This window comes from Chrysemys picta, chromosome 4 (assembly GCF_011386835.1).
Source record: "Chrysemys picta bellii isolate R12L10 chromosome 4, ASM1138683v2, whole genome shotgun sequence".
NCBI classification, from domain to species: domain Eukaryota; kingdom Metazoa; phylum Chordata; order Testudines; family Emydidae; genus Chrysemys; species Chrysemys picta.
Window position 1 is genome coordinate 23,772,136 of NC_088794.1, and position 25,266 is coordinate 23,797,401.

At 45.9% G+C, this 25,266-nt stretch overlaps 1 long non-coding RNA gene across 1 annotated transcript in view; it reads right to left on the bottom strand.

Moving 5' to 3' along the window:
* Positions 1-679: 679 nt before the first annotated feature.
* LOC135982925 (uncharacterized) overlaps positions 680-25,266 on the bottom strand; it is a 36,146-nt gene continuing 11,559 nt past the window's right edge. The window contains exons 3-4 of the long non-coding RNA XR_010600409.1: positions 7,124-7,238; positions 680-3,245 (exon numbers count right to left, since the gene is read on the bottom strand). This is a non-coding gene — a long non-coding RNA (uncharacterized LOC135982925). The remainder of the gene's footprint in view (positions 3,246-7,123; positions 7,239-25,266) is intronic.

The window sequence follows — 25,266 nt, forward strand, 5'->3', positions numbered from 1 at the left end:
CCGGCGCTGGCCAGCTGAGTCCTTGATAGTTTGTATCCGAGCAGGTGTGCAGCACCTCAAGAGAATGTGGTTTACATAAAGCCACAGAATCAGCTGGCGCAGGCCCCTATGCTGGGGGGGGCAAAAGGGGGTCGCACTGGTGAAGCAGATGTCTGCTAGTGTATTACCAGTGTAACTACATCAGTACATATTTCTCCAGTCTAGACAAGCCATAATAAACTAATTTAGTTGGGTGCTTGTTTTTACTTCCTGGTTCTCCATCCCTGCCTCTTCCTCGTCTTTTCGCCTGTCTCGCTTTTCCCTTTGTTCCCACCTGTCTCTCGCTTCCATCTCTCCTCGCTCGCTCACTGGTGTAAATCAGTGTCACCCTGTGGGCTGGGCACGAGCTGAGGATCTGGCCCCGTCGTCAGTCTCCTTTTCTTTGTTCTTTTCCCTTCTCTGTGCTGTAGTTGCCAGGGGGAGAGGCAAATTCTCTGCGGGTGTAAACGGGCACAGCAGCTCCACTGACATCAGTGGAGTTTATCCATTTACAGCCGCAGAGAATTTGGCTCCTTCTGTCTCTTTTAATCCCCCTTGTTCATTCTCTTACCCTGGCATTAGCGCCATCTCTCAGTCCGCCCGCTTCCTGCCTATCACCTGTAATTCTCTCCCCCCACCCCCCACCCCCGACACACACACAAACACACCCGCCACCTCCATTCCCGCCTCGCCTCCCCTTAGCATTTGTTCTCCAGTCGCCTTCCTTCCAGTTTCCTGCAGGAGTCCCAGGCCAGTGGCTGGCCTCGTGTCTGAGTGCTGAGTCACCCCTCATGACCAAGGGGTGACTCACAGAAGGGAAGTCCCTCCAACAGGGTACTTTTCAAACCGGAGCTGAGTAAAAGGGAAAGTGTCAAGGAATTTGGCCTGGAAGAATGTTTTCTTGGCGCTGGGACAAGCTCGCTGTTTGCCTGAGTTATTCCCCTTTGCCACAGTGAACTTGTGTGACTAGCAGAGACCAAAAGCCCCCCCCCCCCCCCGGGGGGGGCATTGACCCAAAACAGAACAGCTGCAGGAATCCAGCTAGAAGCTGAAAATGCTTCACAGAAACACAAGCAGCCGCTCAAATATTCCACAAGCTTTTTCTAGTGCTATTGCCAGCGGGCCTGATTCTCCACTGCTTTGCACTCGGGCGTAATTTACACCTGGGCAAGGGGTGCAAAACCGTCCCACCACCATGAGTGGAGAATGCTTTTTACACCTACTTTGCCCAGGTAAAAATGACTGCCCATAACGCATGGCAGGGGAGAATCAGACCCGGAAGTGCCATCAGCTGATATTTTCATTGCAAGCTCCTTAAAGCAGGAGCCTTGTTTCTTTGTTTACCTCTCCAGCACTAACAAATGTTAGGTGCTGGATAAATAAAAATGTTGCACGGCTTGTTGGTAACTGTAAAATTTAATTGCATACTTGAATGTGATGACAGATCATGAGCTGGCTAGCGTGTGCACGTGTGTCTCTCTTGCCCTCTACTGGATGGAGTCAGAACTGCTCAGCTATGTATCATAGGCCTTATACTGCTAATAGAGATTCTCCGTCAGCACAAAGGGTAGAGACCAGTGGTCTCAGAACAGGACCATCTGTGCAGTATCCCTGCGGCTGCGAAGTTCCCTGTGGCTGTGGCAAGCAGCACTATGAGAGACATGATGTCATAGGCACTCATGGAATTGCTACAATATTTTTCCTGCGCTTAGCTTTGATGCTCCATTTGCAAGAGAAGACCTCTGAGCCAAGCACTGAGTCCTCAATTAATTGTCCCTTTGCATTCCTCCTTAGCAACCATTCCCCAAGTTAATCATTTTCCTCTCTGGTCTTTTTACAACTCTTTGTTAGCATCCCTCCGGCTAGCTGGCTGGGGCTGGCGAGGATTTGTTCAGTGGGAGGAGGCTGGCAGGTACACTCTTGTGTACGGTCTCCAAGCTCTGGCCTCCCACCCCACATCCTCTTGCTGAGCACTTTGCCCCCCAGAGCAGATTCAGTCTCCCCCATGCTGCCTTTGTGACTCATGCTGTTGTTAACCCTCAGGTTGACAGGCCAATCTCAGTATCAGGAGTAGGAGGCCATAATGCAACTTATCAGCTCACTAGCCTCCAAGCACATGGCAGCAGCCTCAAATACAGACTGGGAGGGGGGGAGGGTGCGCATCTTCACTGAGCCAAAGGTGAGCCTAACCACCCTACGTCCTTACTACCCCTGCTTTGTCAGACTGGCCTGTGCCAGAGCCACGTGTTGGATAATGCACACGCAGGCACCACTCTGCATGTGCACACACACCCCAAACGTACATGTGCACCCACATCATGCCTCAAACATACTTGGGGGCACGTCTCAAACTTTGGGAAAGTTCAGCTCCGCAATCCATCATCCACATTTACAATGCAGAGCGGCAGGTTCATCGCTACCACCAGCCTGTGCTTTGTGGTCAAGAAGGCTGCCCAACAAAGGTTCCATGTTAGCGGGAGACATGAGTGAATCTATCTCAGCGCAGGCCGAGGGATGGGAATATAAAGGTTGTTCCATTTGGGGGAGGAGCTTGATATTTCAAAATTTGGTTTAATTCCGGTTTGGAACAAAACCCAAAATTCTCTGCAAATGGGAATGGAGCCTCGGTTCTTGGGCAGCGCACTCAGCGGGTTACCCCAGAGCCCCGGATTTGGAAGCCTTGGTGCTCCTTGCCCCAGGGCACTCTGAATGCCAGGGCTGACCCACAGCTCTGCATCTGGAAGCCCTGGCATCTCTAGCCGCCCAGTGGACAGGCTGCCCCAGAGATGCACAGGAACTTCTGTCGGAACTTCATCAAAATTAAAACTGTCTCTGCAAACTGTTTCCATTTCAACAAATTGGAAAATTCCAATGAAAAATGGTTCATTAGAATGTTTCCAGTCAGCTCTCCCTATAAAGCTAGAGCTCTCATACGTTCTCCGACTGGAAACCACATCTTAACAGAGGGATAATCTCACAGATGCCTCCCATCCCATTCCCAATTGTGTAACATCATTGTGAACAATACAGCAATTGCTTTGGATGGAATAGTGTAGTACAGCCTTTCCCAGGCATTCAAAGATCATGAGTCAGGCCCCAAATAACCGTGAGACCGAGTTAAAAAACTCACTTCCAAAACTAATAAAATCTGGGGTTCTTTTGAGTTGTCTTCCAGTTTCTGAGCCTTCCCAGGTCATGTTCTTCTCCACAGCCACACAAACTGGAAACTTTATGAAAGAAAAAAGGAAAGAGAGAGAGAAAAAAAGAATTTTTCATGTAATCCAGTGACTCCAGGAGTTTGAGCTTTAACAAAAACACCACCTGTTGCAAGCATAGGTAACACTATAATATCAGAAGAGTAGCTGTCTTTAATGGAATTTTGCAGCTGGAAGCAAAGGGGAGGGGTCAGCCAGCACCTTGTGACCAATCAGCTCTCTGCAGACCACCACGTGCACCCTGGACCACGGTTTGAGAAATACTGGTGCAAAGGAACAAGGGGACAGCACCTAGAGGAAGCATTTCTGCAGCTCAGCTATGAGATCACAGCTGTACCTGTTTCTCTTATTAGTACTGCTAACAACTGGGTGGATGGAAATTGATTTTTAAAAACAATAAATAAAAATCAGATTTTTTTTAATTTAAATAAAATACATTTTTCTTTTTAAAAATGCACCTGCTTAAAATTAAATCTTATGGGAAGGCCCACATTTACTGTACTCTATTAGAATGAACTAAATAAATAAATGCTGCATCAATGAGCATGCCTCAATATTTAACGAGTTAAAGCATGCTACTTTTTTAATTACACACAGAATCAGGGGGGAAAACATCTTTAACTTTTGAGGTCAACTCGAGCTGTATGAATATGTCACAATGTCATGTGCTGTGTTAACTATCGCTATGATTTTCAGTCTTCACAATGGAGCAAATGCTGGCATTTAGATTTATCCAAATGTAAGTACTTTCAGTTTCTGGTGGGCTGAAAAGCTTTTGCCTTAATTACTCTGGCTTTCAGTTTAACTAGCGGATGCAGGAAGAAAACTTTCTTCGTTTGGACTAGTTGAATGGAAAAAGCAGGAAACCTTGTTTTCCTCTTCCAGTCTATGAATAAAAACCAGGTGGGAAACGATGAGATCTACTAATTCTAAAAACCTGAAGGACATGGAGCCAGGTTTTCAAAGGACTTTAGGCATCTAAAGCTATAGAGAGGTGCCTAGAGCAATTTTCAGAAGCACATAAGCAGATTAGATTTCAGTGGAGTTAGACACCTAACCTGGTTAGCCACTTTTGAAAATTGCACCGGGCATCTAATTGCATCTTTAAGCATCTAAATACCTTTGAAATTCTAGCCCTTGGGGTCCAGAATCAATCCGTCCATTCACCATGTGCAATGAATACTTCCTTTGTTTAATAAATGAGTTTTAAATGTAAAACATGTTCTGATAAACTTACTTTTTTCTCCTCGTGTATCCACTATATGACAGGTAGTTTATTTAACTAATTAAAAACAATATTGCACATTCCCACTGAATTCTCATTTCCATCCATATACCGCTTGACACAAATCCCAAGTAAAAAATCATCATTCAAAATGCGTCATTCACCATTTTCTAACATCATAATAGATAAGAATCTGTCCACACATATGTTAAACTACCTAAATGCTTAAATAAATGTGTATAGATATAGTGCTTGCTCCTGCTTAGGAAAAAGAAGTCCCAAATTTAGTCCAAAGTTAATTGCAAATCAGCATATATCTAGATATACTTGGTCCTGCTTAAATGCAGGGGATTGGACTAAATGATCTCCCAACGTCCCTTTCAGCCCTACATTTCTATGATTCTATGTTTTAGTGGTTATACCAACCAATCAGATTGAACATTTCCCTAGGGGAAAAAAAAAAGTGCAATGTAAAATGAGATTAAAATCAACTATTTCAATCAAGGGTTTCTGCTTGCTGAGTTAAATCATGATTTAAACGGCTGATTTAAATCAATTCACCCTGACTAACAATGAGATTTATGGAGCATTTTCATCTGAGGGTCTCATAACGCTTCATAGATTAGACATGCAGAAATCACTTAATATCTGAAATGCAGACGCCTCTTGGATGGAAAAAAATGCACAGGAGCAACTGAGTGGGAGAAAGGAGAAATTGTGCTGTGGGCAGAAGGGTGCGGACGGATTTGGGGAAACAAAGGCTCAGGAGTAGGCAAGGTCCAGGGACAAAGAGTGGAAGGGGCAAAAGAAATGGTGTGGGCGGGACCGAGCGTACAGAGTGGGCGGGGCATAGGGATTTTTAAAACTAACTATCACTTAGTTGCTCCGAGAAATATCAAGTGATACCTTCAGCATGAACAGATTTCTTTATTTTATTTAAAGAGATGGACCCCAGCTACACAATTTGGATCAGAACCTGGACTCAAACTTCCCCTGCATCCTAGCCTGCTGCATTTAGTATTTTGGTTCAGCCTATTATGGGGATCCGAGCTCTGGGATGTTTGGATACAAAATTTCAGCTCAAACCAGACTCATCTCTAAATCTTTTACTTTTAAATCCTGGGCACGTCGAGGCTGAGATTTCAGGGAGAGGAAGACAGTGGCAGCTAAACTGTACAAGCTGAGCTGGGCCTTTTCCTAGCATCCCCTGCCCCCACACCCACACCCGCACCCACACATGCTTCAGAAATGTTTCTTTCCTCCTCCAGGAAAACCCCAGCTCAGCGAACTGGCAGGTGTTAAGTAGCAAAGTGCAGCTCCTGGATAAACAAGCATGGAGGCCAGCAGTAGCTCCCAGCAGAATAGACACCCAAGAACCTGGGGGTGGAGGGCGGGGATTTTTATGGGTTAGTACCTAGCGTGTTTGGGCATGCATGGGAGGAGGAGGGGATAGATAAACACTCATAGGTGCGGCAAGGTAAATAGATTGTCTCTCACGGTCTCTGGATTCCCACTGCCAACTCCCTTTTAGGCCTGGCTGTACAATTCAGGCCCATCTTATGCGTCAGGAATTATTTCCAGCACTCCTGTCCCTTCCCACTGACCCCATGCCCCATTGGTACAATTAGGGTCAGATTTGCAGGGCACCTCTTGCTCCCATTCAAGTCAACTGGAGTTGCAATTGTTCAACACTCCTGGAAACCCAGGTCCTTTGAGCCCTGGTGATTTAATCATGTGCATTCTGGCACTGCCTAAGGGCCAACCAAGAATGGGGCCCCATTGTGCCAGGCGATGTGTAGACACAGAGTAATAGACAGTCCCTGCTCCGAAGAGGGGTGAATCTGGGTTGCTACATCTTCTGGGCCTGAATGCAATTCTATTTCCCAAGGAGACAAATCCATTGGACAGCCACAGTAAGCCAAATTCTCCCACAGCATAACACAGTGTTGCCACCTCTTGGCATTCTATCGTAACTCTTGTGCTATTCGGTGATTCTCTTAAAGACCCCAGCTCCTGGAGTCATGTGATTAAGTAGTTTTTTTTTTTAAGGTACATTCCTCACCCTTGTATTTTGGGGGCAAAGCCTGAAAACGTGAATTCTAAAGGTTCAGAAACCAGCAGGCACATAAAAAGACCCAACTTTTAAAATAAATCAAAAACACTCTTGATTTGGAAGCCAATCGGATGATTTTTAGGGGGGCCTGACTAGCTATTTTTGAATGCTTAGTGTTGGCAATATTGTAACTGACATTGATGGAGTCATGCCAGCAGAGAACCTGGCCCAGCGCTACCAAGCTAGAGTTCCAACAGAGCTCAGGGAAGGATTTTCAAATGCTGAGCAGCACCCAGAGTTGGGGTCAGATTTTCTGAAGACCCGCATGCTGAGCTCTTTTTCACAATCGGGTCTCCCATGTGGGAAAATTCTGGCCAACCTGGGGAAGCTCAGACAACACTATAAATACTTCCTGAGCAAGGCAAACTATGGGGTACAAAGCAGAGACGGGGTAACAGTCCCACCAGGCTCAGCTTTTCCCAGAGCTCGCGCCCAACGCATCGCTGCTGCAGAACAGCTGAGGGCCGGGAGATGGCTGGGGAAGTGACACAGAAGTATTCTGTACGTCTGTAAGTATAAAGTTCCCACATTCCTCTTGAATCAAATTCCCACCTGCAATGCCACCGCACAGGGCTTAGTTGCAACCATAGCTTATCCAAGAAACAAGCAACCAGGGATAGTTGTGTCATCATCAAGGCGCATCAGCAGGACCCAGGAGCAGCTTTAGCTGGTGGAAAGAGAATAGATATGAACGAATAAGACTATGTCTATACTGGCAAAATGGGACCCATAATTCCTCACCAGAGCAGCTCCACCTATTGGAGTGCTAGTGTAGACAGGGCACAGGGGAGTCACCTAGCTCGGTTGTTAAAGGACAGAGCCTGTCTACACTACAGCCTCCACCACCGATAGAGTTGCATCGCCAAGGGATTGTGGGTCCCATTTCTACCTGTGTAGAAGCAAACTCAATGTATGCAGAGGGAGGGATGGCCCAGGTGACTGGCAGCCCTTCAGACATGTCTGTCTGTCTCTCATGAGTCCCCCAGTGACACAGCTATTTCGGGTAAAAACCCCAGCAGTGCCAACAGAAGAGTCATTCAGGGAGGGGGCTGGTGGGCTCTGCCACGTAGCTCTACGGGCAAAGCATTTAGAGTGTAGACGAGGCCTCTGATTGTTCCAAATCCTGGCCACAGATTTTGAAGGGATGTTCCCCAGGACACTACAGAAAACCCAGGCTAGTCTCACTGGGGCGAGCTTAGTAAGGGAAGAGCTAATGAGCCAGTCACAACTATTATAGGTACCACTGGCTGTGGGAGGTGAGCTAGTGTGCGCTATAGGGCCGGGGTGGGTACACTGTAGCAGGGAGGTGCATGACTTGGCATACTCTCATTCAAATATTCCTACTTATTTGCAAACAGCTCTTTCTGCATTTGAGGCCTAACCCCAGCTGGGAAATACACCTTAGACTGTAGTGCTGAAGAACCCTTCCTCCCACCTCTATCTTAACACCAGTCCAAGGTGAGACTCCCACATGCTCCTCTGATACATCCCCTGTAGTCAGCACACAAAAGCTCACAGAGAAACACACGACTCACCTGCCTGTCGGGATATCTAGGCTCCATCAGCAAGGATACATTATTGAGCTGTACTCTAGCTCAGTGGCTCTCAACCTTTCCAGACTACTGTACCCCTTTCAGGAGTCTGATTTGTCTTGCATACCCCCCCCCCCCAAGTTTCATCTCACTTAAAAACTACTTGCTTACAAACTCCGACATCAAAATACAAAAGTGTCACACAGAGCCGGCTTTAGGCCGATTCCCCCGAATCGGGCCCCGCGCCTTAGGCGCCTTTTAAATTTTTTTTACTCGCCCGGCAGTGGCACTTTGGTGGCGGGGGTCCGCTCCAGGTCTTCGGCGGCACTTCGGTGGCGGGGGTCTGCTCCGGGTATCTGGCGGCACTTCAGCAGCAGGGGGGGGGTCTTTCAGTGCCGTGGAAGCCCCGGAGCGGACCCCCCACCGCCGAAGCCCCGGACCGCCGCCAGGTATTCGAATCGGGCCCCGCAGTTCATAAAGCCGGCCCTGGTGTCACACAGTCACAGGACACAGTTACTGAAAAATTGCTGACTTTCTCATTTTTACCATATAATTATAAAACAAATCATTTGGATTATAAATATTGTACTTACATTTCAGTTTACAGTATATAGGGCAGTATAAACTCATTGTCTGTATGAAAGTTTCGTTTGTACCGACTTCGCTAGTGCTTTTTATGTAGCCTGTTGTAAAACTAGGCAAATATCTAGATGAGTTGATGTCCCCCCAGAAGACCTTGGCATACCCTCAGGGGTATGTGTACCACTGCTCGAGAACCACTGCAAACTAGCTGGCTCGGCACAGGAATCACTGGGAGAGGTTCTCTGCCCTATGTTGTGCAGCAGGTCAGATCACAGTGGTCCCTTCTGTCCTTAAGATTTATAAGCAGGACAAAACGACGATTCAAGCGACGCAACATAGGGCAGCAAAGAGCCTGACAACAATGCAGGGAGTACGGCGTTACTGTTATTTACCTGAGTAGCCCTGACAACGCACTTGGAGCTGTACAAGACACAACGATAAAAACAATCCTTGCCCCAATGAACTTACATTCTGAGAAAGGCGGTGAGCCTGATCCTGCCCCTATGTTAAGGGAGCTGCACGCTGCTTTGCTGGCACAATGCCAGCTCACTCCCCTCCTGGGGAAGGGCACATCAGCAGGCATCCCTGCACCCCCGAAATCCCTAGCGGCTGGAAGGGCTCCTTTCTACAGTGCTTTGAGATCCTTAGATGAAAGGTTCCATTTATTATATTACTATCGTTTATATTGCAGCAGCGCCCAGAGACCTTGGCCAGGATCAGGGCCGCATCATGCAGGCATTTAACAGTTAAGTACGTGCTGATGCGTTTTGCTGGATTGAAGTTGTAGTGTCCATGAAGCCTGGACGAGGTGGTCATTTCCCGGAAGCGGCATAGGAGAGGTTGATTCAGGAACCTGTAATAGTTCTGACTGTGCCTCTGGGGTTTTCACAGGGTGGCACTTGTCCAGCCTCCAAAATGATATTGACAAGTGACTATGTTTTTCCACCGGTGCTAGCTTTCTGAATCAACCTGGCAGCAGCTGGTTCAATCAATGACACTGTTACAGCAAGCGTGCCTTGTACATGGTAGCATGGCTGAGATCCGGACTAATTCAAGGTGCATAATAAGGTTGTTCTATGTAGACAAAGAACAACATTATATGTGTCTCCATCATAAACACCAGATTCACTGTGGTTGGGTGGACCCTCCACATAAACATTAACAAACGTTGAACACATCCTGTGTGACCAATATTGGTCAGCCAAGCTTTTCCATGAACACTGGGATAGCAAACCAGCACGTACATTTCAATCATGTTTTCTCTTCCAGGGATGGACAGTCTGAAAACACATCAAAGGCCTTAAGCAAATCCCGGATAAAGTGATTCATTAGTTCACATCTGCTTTGTAGCTATGCTGACTGACACCAGCTGAGCATCTGGCCTGGAGAACATTACCACCCGAGGAGCTAATTATTTATTATAGCTGAGAAAGCACATACCTGAACTGCAACAGCAGAGGAGGTAATGAATGTCATTTCTCAGTTAGTCAGTGACCTTGTGGAACGATTGCTACCCTGGGAAATCAGGAAAGCTGGGTTCTAATCATGACACTGACCTGGAAAATTGCTCCCCGTGCCTCGGTTTCCCCATGCCTCTAAAATGGAGACAATGTTGCTGCCCCACCTTTGTGATTTATGGCTAAAAGCCACTATACCATGAAGGATTATTAATCACGATTGTAAGTGCAACTTATTATTAACAGACACAATGGGGATAATGCTACTACTGACCTCCCTTGTAAAGCATTGGGAGATCTAGAGATGAAAATAAGTGCATGAAAACTAGGTAGCATTAATTATTATTGTTATTGTTATTGCATTCCTTTAAGGAAGGCCGGCCTTGGGGTTAAGTCACTGGCCTAGCACTCAGGAAACCTGCGTCCAATTCCCATCTCTACTGAATACTCCCTGTACAACCTGGGGAGAATCACTTCATCTCTCTGGCTCAGTACAGTCCTTCTGGGCTCGGCCGTCCTCTCTAAGTCTCTTGCCCCGGGTCCCCTCCATTGCCTCCATTCCTGGACAAGCTCACTGTTCCCTGCAGGAGTTGAGCTCACTCCTGGGATCCTTTCTGAGTCTAATTACGTCCAGTCCCCGGTGCTGCTCCTCAGACTAACAGACAGCCGACATCCAGATCCCCTCTCAGGGCTGCAGAGTCAGTCTGCCCTAAAACGGAGCAGTGGAGAGGAGGCTAGTCACTGCCTTGATCTGGCTAGAAGGTTCCCTACCAGCCTCTCTTCTTGGACAAATTTCCCCCTAATAATCTGTGGCCTGCTTCACCCTTTTAAGCTCGTCTTCTCCAGCTGCAGCATGCTCCACAGGTGCACCTGAATGGGATGCTTGCTTGGCTTGATGTAGAATATTTGGTCAGTCATTGTGCTATGACAATAAGACAGATAGATAGATAGACAGATAAATAGTAAACAATGAATGAATATATATAATCAGTAAACAATGAATTCAGACGACTGTGGCTCTTCTGGGCAATTTTGGCTGCTAATTTGGCTCTGAACCACTAAGGTCTGAGGAGCAGGTGTTACTGTAATATACATAATAACAGCACCTTGCTCCTCAAAGAATTTAAAACCAAGATTCTTCAAAATCCAAGGTTTCAGAGTAGCAGCCGTGTTAGTCTGTATCCGCAAAAAGAAGAACAGGAGTACTTGTGGCACCTTAGAGACTAACAAATTTATTAGAGCATAAGCTTTCGTGGACTACAGCCCACTTCTTCGGACCCATTCCAGACCCATGAATATGATACAGTTCTGCGGTGACCTAGAATCCTACTTTCGACGTCTCCGACTCAAAGAATATTTCCAACATACCTCTGAACAGCATACTAACCCACAGAATCCTCCCTACCAGCACTACAAAAAAAAGGATTCTGCGTGGACTCCTCCGGACGGTCGAAACAACAGACTGGATTTCTACATAGATTGCTTCCATCGACGTGCAAAGGCTGAAATTGTGGAAAAGCAACATCACTTGCCACATAACCTCAGCCATGCAGAACACAACGCCATCTACAGCCTCAGAAACAACCCTGACATCATAATCAAAAAGGCTGACAAAGGAGGTGCTGTCGTCATCATGAATAAATTGGAATATGACCAGGAGGCTGCTAGACAGCTCTCTAACACCACATTCTACAGGCCATTATCCTCTGATCCCACTGAGGATTACCTAAAGAAACTACACCATCTGCTAAAAAACTCCCTGACAAAGCACAGGAACAAATCTGTACAGACACATGCCTAGAACCCCGACCAGGGGTATTCTATTTGCTACCCAAGATCCATAAACCTGGATATCCTGGACGCCCCATCATCTCAGGCATTGGCACCCTAACATCAGGCTTGTCTGGTTATGTGGACTCTCTCCTCAGACCCTACACTACCAGCACTCCCAGCTATCTTCGAGACACCACTGACTTCCTGAGGAAACTACAATCCATCGGTGATCTTCCAGAAAACACCATCCTGGCCACTATGGACGTAGAAGCCCTCTACACCAATATTCCACACAAAGATGGACTACAAGCTATCAGGAACAATATCCCTGATAATGTCACAGCTAACCTGGTGGCTGAACTTTGTGATTTTGTCCTCACCCGCAACTATTTCACATTTGGGGACAATATATACCTTCAAGTCAGCGGCACTGCTATGGGTACCCGCATGGCCCCACAATATGCCAACATTTTTATGGCTGACTTAGAACAACGCTTCCTTAGCTCTCGTCCCCTCACGCCCCTACTCTACTTGCGCTACATTGATGACATCTTCATCATCTGGACCCATGGAAAAGAAGCCCTTGAGGAATTTCACCATGATTTCAATAATTTCCATCCCACCATCAACCTCAGCCTAGATCAATCCACACAAGCGGTCCATTTCCTGGACACTACTGTGCTAATAAGCGATGGTCACATAAATACCACCCTATACCGGAAACCTACTGACCGCTACACTTACCTACATGCCTCCAGCTTCCATCCAGGACACACCACACGATCCATTGTCTACAGCCAAGCTCTAAGATATAACCGCATTTGCTCCAATCCCTCGGATAGAGACAAGCACCTACAAGATCTCTATCAAGCATTCTTAAAACTACAATACCCACCTGCTGAAGTGAAAAAACAGATTGACAGAGCCAGACGAGTACCCAGAAGTCACCTCCTACAAGACAGGCCCAACAAAGAAAATAACAGAACACCACTAGCTGTCACCTTCAGCCCCCAACTAAAACCTCTCCAGCGCATCATCAGAGATCTACAACCTATCCTGAAAGATGATCCTTTACTCTCACAGATCTTGGGAGACAGACCTGTCCTCGCTTACAGACAACCCACCAACCTAAAGCAAATACTCACCAGCAACCACACATCACTGAACAAAACCACTAACCCAGGAACCTATCCTTGTAACAAACCCCGATGCCAACTCTGTCCACATATCTATTCAAGTGACATCATCATTGGACCTAATCACATCAGCCATACCATCAGGGGCTCGTTCACCTGCACATCTACCAATGTGATATATGCCATCATGTGCCAGCAATGCCCCTCTGCCATGTACATTGGCCAAACCGGACAGTCTCTACGCAAAAGAATTAATGGACACAAATCTGACATCAGGAATCAAAATACTCAAAAACCAGTGGGAGAACACTTTAACCTGTCTGGTCATTCAGTGACAGACCTGCGGGTGGCTATATTACAACAGAAAAACTTCAAAAACAGACTCCAACGAGAGACTGCTGAGCTAGAATTGATATGCAAACTAGACACAATCAACTCCGGTTTGAATAAGGACTGGGAATGGCTGAGCCATTACAAACATTGAATCTATCTCCCCTTGTAAGTATTCACACTTCTTAACTGTCTGTACTGGGCTAGCTTGATTATCACTTTAAAAGTTTTTTTTTCTCTTAATTAATTGGCCTCTCAGAGTTGGTAAGACAACTCCCACCTGTTTATGCTCTCTGTATGTGTGTATATATATCTCCTCAATATATGTTCCATTCTATATGCATCCGAAGAAGTGGGCTGTAGTCCACGAAAGCTTATGCTCTAATAAATTTGTTAGTCTCTAAGGTGCCACAAGTACTCCTGTTCTTCTTTTTTCAAAATCCAAAATTGTCAAACTCGGGGGCCTAAAGTTAGGCACCTATTTAAGCACCAAATAACAGATTTAGATGCAGAACTTAAGGCGCCCACATTCAACGGTTTTGGCCATTGTATATATAGATCACCTCACTATCTAAACGCAACGTCCTCTGGAGTGAAACACAGCAGCTCTCTAACAGCACAAAGCTACAACAGCTTAGTGGGGGGAGAGAGCAAAGGAGAATACTGTATCCAGAAACTGCAGGGGAGATTTAACCAGGTTATCACGCCTAACTCCTGCAGAAAGTGCCAAGGGCTCTGTACTGGCTAGAGCTGGACAGAAAATTTCACCCAAATTTGGATGAAAAACAAAGGGAATTTGGTGAAAATGTTTCGGAATTTTTGTTTCCCAGCCAATTCTGCGTTTTAACAGCTACAGCCAAACAGCAGCGTAACAATTCCTAGCTCCCTCGCGAGGCACTGACTCAGAGGGAATATCCAAGAAGGGACCTAGCCAAACCCTGCTGAGTTTGGAAGCCCTACCAGGACTGAAGCCTACGTTAGCGTGGCTCTCTGTCTGCCATAGTCAGCTTGACTCTCCTCTTATTGCTTCACTGGCTCGGCATCCTTCCAGATGGCATCTCCAAACCAAGCAGAAATGGAATTCTAAGGATTTTGCCATTCCTGAAAGAACACAGTGGTGGGTTCCATGCAGTGTTCCCACCCCTTGGGCATGACATCTCTCCAACTCACAAGCACACGTGTTAGCTCTTCGCTGAATGCATTCAGTCTGGGCATCTGCATCCTCCACCCCACACTTTCCCAGCGGCAGGTGGCATGACAGCACACAGGAGGCAAGGGTTCCAGCTGTTCGCTTTCAAACATAGCATCCACTTTTGTTGGCGGTTTCCTTCATTTTTATCAATAATGAATTCCTCCTGATAGCAAAACTCTAAGCATTTCCGTAGCTGCATTTAGTACAGGTTGGCGTGCATTACGTGTCACTCTTCAAGAGCTTCCCTTTTGATCCATCCCGTCATTTTATGTAATTCCCAAGACATTACCTCATGAGCATCCCCTCTCACATCCCCTGCTGTAAATACGCAGCACATCTGTTAAAACCAGCGAAATTGTCCTGCTGTAAAACCAGTGTGAGTGAGAGCAGAATCAGGCCCGCTGAACCAAAGTCTAAGCAGTTGCACCAGGATAAATCCAGAGCAGCTTCATCAAAGTCAATGGCAGGCTTTTCTGAAAGAAGCCCACAAATACCACGTCTTCCATCGTGAATATTCAGGAATTATCCCTTAGGGGAACAAGTCTGTCTAATGGGTAGCGCAGTGAAAAATGAGTCCAGAGACCTGGGTTCTTTTCCTGGCTCTGTCACTGATGTGTGGTTAAGGCAGTGGATCGGGAGTCAAGAAATTTGGCTTCAAACCCCTCCCCACTCATACACACAATTCTGAGTGACATTGGGCAAGTCACTGAGGGACAGATTCTGATACCTTTATTCTAGCAGAAGGATACTCAAGTAGGAAGGGCACTGGGCTGGAACTCAGGACACTTGGGTTCTATTCCTGACTCAGCTACTGGATGGCCTTGGGCAAGTCACTTGACTGCCTGATGCCTCCGTTTCCCCTTCTATACAATGGGGATAACGATAGTGACCGCCTTTGTAAAGCACTTTGAGATCTACTGATGGAAAGTGCAAGATAAGAGCTAGGTGTGATTGTGGCTCTGCCACTGGCCTGCTGGGTGACCTTGAGCAAGTCATTTCCCCCTCCCACCATTTGTCAGTCTCGTCTATGTAGACAGTAAGCTCTCCGGAGTAGGGACTGTCTCTCACTGTGTCTATGTACAGCACCTAGCGTAAAGGGGCCCTGAGCTACGTGCCTCCATTTCCCTATTCGTAAAATGGGGATAACAATGCTTCCTTTGTCAGCCTTGTCTATTTACATTGTAAGCTCTTGGGAGCCGGGACTATCTCTATGTGTTTGCAAAGCTCCTAGCACAACTGGGCCCTGAGCTCTGTTAGGGCCTGCTGCCAGTGTGACCAAAAAACCATAATAATGACCCCAGGCGTGTCCCTTCCCTTCCCTGTGCCTCAGTTTGCCCACCATCAAATAGAGAGAGTAATAATATTTATCCACCTCACTAGAGGGATGAGAGGCTGAATTAATGTTTGCACCTTGCATTTGTCAGCTGAGCAGCTCTGGAGAAAAGCAAATTATTATTGTGTCAAGCTACATCTTTCTGCTGCGCCCGTTAACGACTGTTGTGTGCCGTAAGCACAACAGTGTTGCATTGCCTCTGATAACTGGCTGGCTGCGCCTTTGCCCATCACGTCAGCACGCCGCGGAGGAGGCGTCTCATCACAAGAGTTTTTTTCTCCCAGCTTGGACATTTAATTGTTCTAACCACTCGGGCAAGCCTCCTCCGCATGGGACGTGTAAGAGCCAATCGGATCTCGGTGCTGGTGCAATAGGCAACAGCCAAACGGGCTGAGTTTTAGCATGGACGAGGAGTTTAGTCTCTGAACTATAGCGGATCTTGCCTTAGGAGAGGAATACTGTGCACAGCTGATGTGGCACCTGTCCTTTTAAACTGCGTTAGAATTAAGGACAAATGTAATTTTTCTGTACTTGCTCCAGAATAATCAAGTCCCCGGTGAGGGAAGAGAGACCTTTTGCTCGGCTTCCAGAGAAAGGATGGGCTTGTGGTTACGGCGTTGGACTGGTGCTCAAGAGAGAGAGAAGTTCGAATCATGGCTCTGTCAGAGATTTCCCGCACAACCTCTGGCTCATCTGTCCTTGTTCTAGTACCAGGGATCAGGACCCCATTGTGCTCGGCTCTATATGCACATATAATGAAAAGAGGATCCTTGCCTCAAAGAGCTGGGTAGCCTCACAATCCAATCTCTCTATATCCCAGTTGTACAATGAGGATACCACCCCCTGCCACTGATTTCCTGGGTGACCGTGGGCAAGTCACTTAGTTGTTCCGTGCCTCGGTTTGCCCATCTGTTAAATGGAGATGCAAATCGTAGAAATGTGGGGCTGGAAGGGACTTCAAGAGGTCATCTCGTCCATCCCCCCCACACTAAGGTAGGATTAAGTATACTTATGCCATCCCGGACAAGTGTTTGTTCTTAAAAACCTCCAATGACAGGAATTCTACAACCACCCTAGGGAACCGGCTCCCATCCTTAACTGTCCTTGTTAGCAATAACACTTCCCTACCGCACAGAGGTGTTGTGAGCATACAATCATTAACGTTTCTAAGGTTCTCAGATAGTACAGGGATGGGGGGGGGGCACATAAGAACCTAGCTAGACAGGCTCACCACAGGAAGTATAATCTCAATAAATGCTGCCTTCACTTGGATACAAACAACAACAACAACAGATTCCAGCACCCCGCTGCAATTGACAAGCAGACTCACCATCAAAATAACCACCGTCTTTACTGAGGGGTTTGAGCTTTTCATTCTGCAAACCACTTCACAGGAGAAAAACTTTCTCATGGACCACCACCAATCGACCACTGCTTGGTTCTCAAGACCACTCATTCTGCGGAGCCCCACAAAGGGTGGGCCAGGTCACTGGTGACCCATGGGCTACTTCTTCAGAAGCACGGCCTTATAAAAATCTATCTGCAAGGTTGGTTATGAGAGTTATATCCTGAACCGTCACATATGGGAAGGGTTTTTCTGAGCTACTGCAGACCCAGGGAGAATGACTATCAAAATCCAGAGCCAAAAAAATGTCACCAGTTTCACACAACTGAAAAACTAATAGATCAGCTCTTTGGAGAAAAGTACACAGGCTCTGAAAAGCACTTCCAAAACAGTCAGAGAAACAGATCCAGATGTGTCACATCATCCATCAAGAGAGCCCGGATGGCTTAAGTGCCTTCAGTTAATCCAGCTTTGAAAATGTAAGACAACAACCAGCATGGAATGAGTCTCAAACTCAAGAATCCTTATCTAGGACCAACATGTTTCTTTTTCAGGCCAATCTGGGGGACGGATAGCTCAGTGGTTTGAGCAGTGGCCTGCTAAACCCAGGGTTGTGAGTTCAATCCTTGAGGGGGCCATTTAGGGATCTGGGGCAAAAATTTGTCTGGGGATTGGTACTGCTTTAAGCAGGGGGTTGGACTAGATGACCTCCTAAGGTCCCTTCCAGCCCTGATATTCTATGATTCTTACCACCTCTCCATCTAAATCAGGGGTAGGCAACCTATGGAATGCAAGCTGATTTTCAGTGGAACTCACACTGCCTGGGTCCTGGCCACCGGTCCGGGGGGCTCTGCATTTTAATTTAATTTTAAATGAAGCTTCTTAAACATTTTAAAAACCTTATTTACTTTACATACAACAATAGTTTAGTTATATATTATACACTTAGAGAAAGAGACCTTCTAAAAATGTTAAAATGTATTACTGGCACACAAAACCTGAAATTAGAGTGAATAAATGAAGTCTCGGCACACCACTTCTGAAAGGTGGCCAACCCCTGATCTAAATCAATATGAGGTTTGGTCCTTCTTAGGCTTTTGAAAGCCTCAGCAATAACTGTAGTGGTCGAATAATTACATTAATAGATTCATAGGGTGAAATCCTGGCCCCAGTGAACTCAATTGGAATTTTGCCATTGACATCAGTAGAGCCAGGACCTCCTCCATTGCAGGTTGGTAGTCATCTAGTCTGGCCTCTTGCATAGCATAAGTGTTGGGATTTCACCCAACAGAAAGAAATGTTCCTGAGCATTTTGGAAAGAGCTTTGGCCTAAATGTTCTAACAGTGATTCTGGGTGTCCACCCTGAGATAGCGGATTTTCCAGCGGGGTTGGGCGTTCGGCACTTGCTGAAAATCAGGCCCTTTTAAAGGTCTCTCAAGTTGGGCCTCCAAAATCACTAGTCACTTCTGACAATTTAGGCCTTGCATATTTGTTTCCCCAGGAGCCACAGCCAGGATGGGAGCTGATCTACTGAGCGGGATTCCCGAATTGCAGTCTCACTTTTCAGTCCCCAAGAGCATCGCTATCTAGCGGTTAGACAATTGCAGGCTCTCTCAAACTATGGGGCCAGCTGCACTGGTGAAATCCAGATGGGGTCTGCATCCAGATGGGGTCTCATTTTATTTTTTTGTTATTACTTACAGGCTTGCGTGTATTTTCGATTGGCACGGTCTCTCACCATGGCACGCGTACGTGTACCACCAAGCACAGTGGGACCCGGACCTCACTCAGTACATATAATATCACTACAACTAACTGTGTGTCTGTCCCAGCTCCGGCTGAAGGCTCTGACATACATCCAGTAGGGCTGCAGGCACTGCACAGCTGCTGTCCAGGGTTGCCCTGTTCCACTCCCCACCACTGCAGCACTAGCACTGAGGAGCAGCGAGCCGCTCTCCTCTCCGTTCTCAGTTCTCCCCCTGGGGGTGCCTAGACAGTGTACAGCACCTGGGGCTGAAGAATGCCCCAGCAGCCGGTGTCTGCTTCTGGGCCCTGTCAGCAGGGAGGTGGGTAAGGAGAGTGGCTCAGGTGTCCAAGGGGCTCAGTGGAGGGGAGAGACAAAGTCTCTGTGGAGGGTGAACAGAATCAGGGGGATGGGCTCATTGGGGGCAAGAGGCTTATAGTGGGATGGACAATGGGGGAAAGGGGCTCAGCATGGCGGAGGGTGGGATAGGTGGCTCCAGGGGGGTAATGGGAGGCAGGGATACAATAGGTAAATTTCACCAGAATCCCACACCCACACAATCCCCAAGTTTTCAGGCTTCCACTCCCCACAAACCACCCCTCACCATCAGGCTGGCTCCGTCCTCCAGTTCCTACTCCCCCGTACTCCCCAGGCTGCTCTAAGTTTCTATAGTTAATTGAGACAGATCACCATAAGGCTTTTCTAATGCTACGTCTCGTAGTTGATCTATGTGAATATGGTCTCCAGCATGAGCCAAGGTGGGGTCTGAACTCCTTTGTGGTTATTAAAAGTAGGGGCATGCCAGTAAAAAACAAGAGAAAAAGGAGGACGACAGGACTCTGAGTTAGGACTCCTGGGTTCTACCCCTGGGGGCTCGTCTCATCACCTCTGTGTGCCTCAGTTTGTCCATCTATAACATGGGAACATCATTGCTCACCTAATTCCAACCCAGAAGTGGCTGCGTTTTAATGATGGATGAATGATCCACTGTATATCTACACAGTATATCCACTGGAATATACATGGCTAATTCTCAGGGCTGTTTGGTTTCATTAGTGTTTGGAAACTTCTCCAATAAAAGGCACCAAAGCAGAACCAAGTGTTGTTATTAATCTGGTTTATTGGCCTTGAGAATGAACCATCCACTGGATGACCAGTTCAGCCAGGAGCGCCCTGCCCAAATTGTTTCTGAAACGCTTGAGCACCCATTTCAAAGGGCAGCAGACAGTATTTTCACCCATGTGATCACATGAAGAAAGAGGATGGAGACTGTGTTCCCAGAGGGTCTGGCTGAACAGAGAGCCAAAGCCTCCTACTGGAGAGAGGTGTGGGCTGAGCACCAGACTGGGAGTCAGGAACTGTAATTCACACTCTGCTACTGATTTATTATGTGACTTTGAACAAGTCACTTCATCTGTGTGCCCCAGGTTATCCACCTGTAAAATGGGTATAATCAGACTCTATTTCACAATGCAGTTGTGAGGATTAATTAACTATTGTTCCATAAGACTTTGAAGATGACAAACACTATACTTATGTTCATGTCCTGTATTATTACATCCTCACTCTAGTGTCAGTGCACAGGGCAGAAACCAGTCTCTTCCATCCCTCTCGATCACTAGCTGCTGCTTCCACCTGCTCTCTGTGCTGAGATCGACTGTTCTGCCCTCCCTGCTAAGGGTACTTCATAAGGTTTCTCTTGGGCACCCTTGTTTCTTCACACCAGTTGGTTTCCACTTGACAGCTTCATGTGGGAGTTTGTGTGTTGGCCTCAGGAGTATATGCCCCAACTGTATCCTTCTAATTGTGATGGAGATGAGCTGCCGGTTGGTGATTTCTCAGATCTCTTCGGTGGTGGCAAAGTATCTCCATCCAATGCTCAGAATCTTTCACGGGCACTTATTTTCACACACGTCTAACTTTCTATTTAACATTTTAATAGCTCTCAAGTGGTCACAGCCATGTGTTGGCACTGAAGTTACATCTACACCAAAAATTCTCAGTTTTATCTCTTGGTGCTATAGATCTGTGGTTTTCATGCATTTTAGAGTTTAGTGAATACTGGGGCTGTCTTTCCTAGCCTTGGCGTCACTTCTTTTTGAGATCTCTGCTGGCTAGTATGGTGCTGCCCAGGTAAACACTGTTCTACTTTATTGATACTTTTGCCTTCTAATATGATGTTATGGCTTGATGTGTGAATTTCAAGGATGTGTGTTTTGGCTTAACAAAATTTGAGCCCTGCGTGGCCTACAGTTGTTGCCAAGTTGTCTACGTAGCTTTTTGGGGGTGTAATATTAATAGCTATCAATCGATAGCAATCATAATGTATCAATAGCCCCTCAACGGTGCAAAATCCCCTATGCAGCTTTGCAAATATCTGCCTTAATTACCAAGAAGGGGAGAGTAGAGTTGTAGTCTTCCAAGCCATGCTCAACAGGATCGCAACAATTCTGCCTCCCTAAATTCTCTCCGTCATCTCAACTGAATATGGTACATTCTTCATTTTTGTTTCATGTTGCAGACCTAGAGCAGCTGCCACATTCCAACCCAGAGGCGGCTGCGTTTTAATGATGGATGAATGATCCGCTCTATATCGACACAGTATATCCACTGGCTAAGATTTTTAAAACCAACTAGTTTTAGAAACTGCAGAGCACCCACCCCTCTGAAAACTAGGTTCCTTTAATGTCTCAGGCTGGGCACCCCAAATCACTAGTCAGTTTGGAAAATCTTTCATAAATGATAGCCAGCTAGCTAACCTAGGTCTATAAACACACACACAGAAATCCCCATTAGCGCTATATAAAAATACAATACTAGTAGTAATAAATAAACAATAGCTTTGTCAGTTGCAATGGAAGAGGGGCTGCTCCATAAAAGTTTAGGAATACTGGGAGTTGGCCAGGTTATTGGGAAGTTTAGTGTAGAAAGGAAAACAACGATTCAAGGGAAGCCACCTCCACTCCTGGTAAACACTTTGGTGTTGTTAAGAGACGATACCCAAGATATTAGCTATGAAGATTCTATCTCCTGCTTCTAGCCACATTGCAAAACTTGTTTTGCCGCGCGGAGCCAGGGGTGATAACCAGAAGATGGGACTGTCGCTGGATAAGAAAGAACTCTTTTTCCCGGGAGAGGCAGTTGTTGGGAAGCTGTTCTGACTCACAGACACCTGTTGGGTGTCCGAAGAAGCTAGGCTTGCTTAGGTCAGCATCACAGGATGGCAGGGCTTTAAGTGAGATAGACGTGCGTGTAGACGGTGTGTTGTTTTAAAATCCTGTTTCTCTAAATGCTGTGTTCCTACTGTTGAATTTCAACAATACGTTGGTCACCACTGGTCACAGGCTCTCGAAGGGAAGAACCACAGGCGCCAAACGCAGTTGGACCTGCTGGGTAAGCCCGGTCGATACACTGGGTGCTGTAGCCCAAGGCCCAGTCAAAGAGTGGGAGAACTGTGATGTTCCACCCCAGGAGAGGTAATGGCACTAGGCCTGATACCCGAAGGTATGCACTCAGAGAGACCAAGAAGGGGACAGCCCTGTCATCTTGACAGCAGCATACCCCACAAACCCTCCTATGTTGCATCTACCCAACAATTTTAGAGCAATCTCCCACTGTTGCACGAGTGTCGGTGCCATTCCACCAGCGGGATCAACAGTGTGGGGTGCTCGTATGCACAGGGCTAAATCATTTTTACGACCATGCCCTGTCTGCTCAGAGTAGATCTAGACAATACAGTCATATAAAACTGCCAGCATTCGGTCTAACGCTTCCACTGGCATTAGAACCAGTTGAGTTACACTGTTAGTGCAGCGGTGGAAGGCCTCCTTAAAACTGTCCATTTAAACAGGGCCCCTGAAGGCTCCTCAGCCTCCCAGGTCTAACTCTCACTTTTGCCTATCTTGGACCACCAGCCTTTTCCCCCTCTTCTGTTGGGGATAAATGGAATAGGACAATGATCAGGATTGCTCTGTGTCTGTGCCCACATCCACTCATTAGCTACTGTGTTTGATACTAAAGTTGGATCAAAGTATGGAACACTCACATAAAATGCATCACCTCCAGTTTCCGTTCCATTATGTAAAGCTACATGACATTGCCAGCTTTAAAGAGTGACTCAAAACTTCACCTACTTTAATAAACCAACGGGGGTGGGGGGGGAAATCTGCTAGATTCTTAAAGCCAAGTTCTGCTCATTCACACCAAAGTAGCTCCATCAGAATGACTCCGGACTGGCACCAGTTTATCCAAGAATAGAATTTCCCCTTGAATATATATATATATTTTTTAAATCGTCACTTTCAAAACATAGCTACTATTTTGTAGGACCCACTGAAAAACAAAATGCTGTGCTTCCCCCTGTTGGCTGTGCAGTAGAAATTCCTTCCTGTGCGACCCTGAGCCAATCTCTCTGAGCCTCTGTTCCGCATCTGTAAAATGAGGATACTAATCCTTCCTTCGTCAGTCTTGCCTATTTAGATGGTAAACTCTGTAGAGCAGCGACTGTCTTCTACCATGGCAGCACACAGTGCTCAGCACAATGGGGCCCTGATCTCAGTTAGGGCCTCTGGATGCTGCAATACAAATAATTAATAAATCATACTCTCTGATAGAAACTCCTCCCACAGTCGTGGTGACTGATGAGGCACATGAACCAGAGTGCTTTGGCATGGTGAGTCACTGTGTGTCATCTGAAGCTATTTATGAAAGAATCCCATTATAAGTTCACCTCTGCTACATAGTCAGGGACACAATCAGCTTAAAAATATTGCCTAACAAACAGTTCCTTACCTGCATTAGTAGGAGTACCTAGAAATTATTAAAACAAAGGAGGTTTTTTAAAAAATACCTTTAATAATGTACGCTGCTCAGTTACTTTCTGCCTTTCACTCAGCTGGGACTATGGAAAAGTGGGTCACTTTCATTTTTGTTTCTAGGCAGCTTTACTTCCTGGTTTTGCAATAGCCCGGGGCTGCAATTTAAGGACTGGAAACTCTTGAAGTAAATGTTTTAAATCCATATTTGTAAAAGTTGCTTTATGGAGCCAGGTTCTCCAAAGAGCTCATTTTTGTTATAATCAGGTTTTGTAAGCCCTTCTATTTTTCCTTATAAATCTTACACCTACAGCCTATCAATGCAGTGTCTTTTTGGTTTTAGCTCAGGAAAGAGGAAAATCAGATGGCAAAAATAATAGTGAAAAATATATTTTGGGCTATACAATGCTTTGGCTTTTAAGCATTGCTTCTAGCAGGGAGTTCTGCTTAAAACCAGACAGCAAGATATGGCTTTTTTATTTTCAATCTTCCACGTGGGTGTTGCCAATACAGAGAATTTTGTAACATTATGTTAAGTAGTTGACATTGTCACATATAATCTACAGGTCTCTTAACGAGCACCCTATAAATTCCTCCAGGATCCTGCATTTTCCACAGGACATCACTAGAATTAAAAACATATCTAGAAAAACACTGCGTGATGCATTACTGAGCAGTCTCCATTTGATGAATTAATTGATGGACTATAGAAGTGAGTAAAAAATCATCACACACACTCACACACCATAATCACATTCCTGGATCTAAAGAGAGTGCCTGAAAGGACATATTTTAAAAAAAAAAAATCTCCAGTCAGAAAGGCAGCATTTTAAACTCACTTTGCACAGCTGTAAATGATAACACAAATTGCAAAGCAATCAGATCTGGTACTTCTATTGTGATTTTATTATTTACTGTTGCATAGCACCAGGTGTCTTTTTTTTTTTTTAAGTTCCTTACCTGTGTTACTAAAGCTTTATATTATTAAAAAGCAGATTTAAAACCAAAAGCACATCAGAGTGGGCTTGCTTCTCGTCTCATCTGCATTGGTGTAAATTGAGATTAAACACCATTATGTGGGCTTGATTCTTCTCTCAAATCAGTGTACATCAGGAGTAACCCCACTGAATTCAGTGGAATTACCGAGTGTCAAACTGGTCTGAGAGGAGAATCACCCCCAATATTTACTTTTTTCCATTTGTCCCATTTGTTTAATTTTTTCCTGCATTTTTCTAAACATTAAAAATAGACTAATCAGTTTCCCTTTCATTTTTAGTCTGTTTCACTTTCCAGCGGCCAGGAACAATATTGTGTGTTTAAATTAGGAATGTACAGAGGAATTTGCAGGGGATTTTTTAAATCAAAACAGAAAAGCCAGGATATGCTTGTTTTCATTACATATATGTATTTGTTTTCTTAAGGTCATGAAAAATATCCTATTCAAAAGATAAGAGCA